The following is a 2,421-nucleotide window of genomic DNA, read 5'->3' as shown; positions in this document are numbered from 1 at the left end:
GACGTAGATACTTTTTAAAGAATTTGGGAATGTTAAAATTTTCATTTCTTCAAGGGTTCAAAATTATTCGTGTTTTTTGACTGAGATCATTAATTTTATGTCCTAGAAGTCATTAAAAACCGACTGATGATAATGCGCGTTTGAAGTCGTTCCGAATACAAATGAATATCCGCTGTGGGAAACGTTATTTTACTAGTACACTTTTAGCAATGGCATTCCCAGATACATGTTGCGCAACACATGTGTGCTATTTCACTACTTGCGTTAAGTCTTGCATACTTTTAGGCACCGCTTGCGAAATGTAGGCTCCAGCACGTTTTATACGGCGCTTAATTAAGTCAATTAAATTAATAATTAATTCAATTAATATAACTAAGTCAATTATCAAATATTCGTTTTGTTTGTCTGAAACTTTGACCCTTATCTGCTATGATGGTGTATAATTAAATGTAATTTATACTAAAAAAAAATGTTTCAAATATAAAATTAACAAATATTAATGCAAATAAATTAAGAATGTGCAAATAAAAAATCCGTTGTGTTTTTTATTTAAAAATGTTTTTCATATATTTCACAATAATGGAAAAATGCTAATAGGTATGTATGTATGTATGTAAAATGAACGCAACATGTCATATGCATGTGTGTGTACGTGTATAATGTACCTGCGTGACACTTAAGTTGTATGTACAAATTATTGCGTAATTAAGTTTATGAAAATGCATAAGGTAAGTTGTACGTATGTATACATACATGTATGTATGTATGTATGTATGTACATATGTATATGTTGTGAACACACGCGCAATAATTAAGATAACTATATAATATGCTTAAAAAGTATACCGTTAATATGCATGAAATTGTATAGTGTATGTATGTATTTTACTAGCTGCTACAAAAATAGGTATGAAATGCGCTAAAAAATCATTAAAATACAAACTAATGTAGCAAATTGCATGAACAAGCGCTAAAAATAAAAATATTCTCGAAACTAAAGTAAAGTAAAAGCGAAATTTCTAACTTAAAAATAAGATTGTACCAATTTCTTATGTGTCTGCGTGTGTGTGTGTAAAAAAATTATATTACAATTATGCGCTAAGTGTATGTAAAAGCTAAAAACTAGCATTTCAACTAACGGCTAATTCTTGAAAGAAGCGTGACGGCGCTGATCTACACATCTCCATATATAATATAGTGTGCATGTATGTTTGTATGTATTTAGCTTAATTACGTTACGAAAAACCCGTTACTTGAAAACTTAATTGCGATAAGTCGAAGTCCCTACAACAACACAAGTCTTGTCTGTTTGCATTTAACTAAGCGGCCCACGCTGGCGCGCCCTCGCACGAGCACATGGCCAAACGAAAGTAAAATTAAATTTAACAAAAGAAACCTAGTAAAGACGCGCTAAACTTAATGGCTAGTATTTTGAAATTTACTTTGTGATTTTGACTAAATGTTCAACTGAGTGTGTTGGCGTTGAGCGCACCCCTCACACTCCTCACGCTTGCGCACTTAATGCTACAAATGCTTAAATTAATTGTTGTAGTTTTTACTTTGTTTTACAAATTACGAATTTATTTAATACAAAAATGTCTATGCGTGTGTGGTGGTGTTAACAGCGCGCAGGCATGGCGTATGTGGAAAATGTACAGTATGTTGGACGTCAGAGGTCGGCGCGCTGCAATGCTGGAAACATGTGTTGTTGTTGTTGTGTTATTTTTATTTAATTTATTTACAAAATAAATATGTAACTAATTGCTTTATGAATTAAGTCAGAGGTACGCGAAATTAATTTTATAAAAATTATAATTACAATATAATTTGCTTACAATTTTCTTTAGCACACACACACATTAACTTTACTAAACCAGTCACTTGGTGTTGCTCGCCTGCACTCCATTCTCATTTTTATACTTTAACTAGCATTTATTGCTGACATTTATTAACCTACACTACAGACTACGGCACATATTCGTACAGTGTCGCGCCTCCCGCGCAAGTGCGACATACAAATCTTGTAAATATTCATAATATAATATAAATGTGTGTTTTATGCACTCAAAGCAGTTTCAAAAAGTCTTCTTGTTTATAACTTAAAAATAAAATATTTATAAAATGTACATATTTTTAATAAAAAATAGCTTTAAACTAATATTTAAATAATTCAAAAATTAATTAATTTGTTCATTTGTTTTCTGTTTGCAAATGTTTCAACGGGTGGGCTAGTGGTGCGCATGCGTCCATGCTGTTGGCTGGGCGATGTGGTTTGATAAGGAGCTGTGATATCAAGTGCTTGGCTGAAAACGGTTTGGCGGCGCGTGGAAAATCAAGTGTTTGCGTCTAAAAACATGTGATTATTTTTCTATAATTTTTGAAAACCAAATAGTTTTGAGAGTAATAAAAAAAAATTATAAA

The sequence above is a fragment of the Bactrocera latifrons genome, unplaced genomic scaffold (assembly GCF_001853355.1).
Source record: "Bactrocera latifrons isolate USDA-ARS-PBARC rearing strain unplaced genomic scaffold, ASM185335v1 scaffold_40, whole genome shotgun sequence".
NCBI lineage: Eukaryota > Metazoa > Arthropoda > Insecta > Diptera > Tephritidae > Bactrocera > Bactrocera latifrons.
This window is presented reverse-complemented; position numbering follows the sequence as displayed.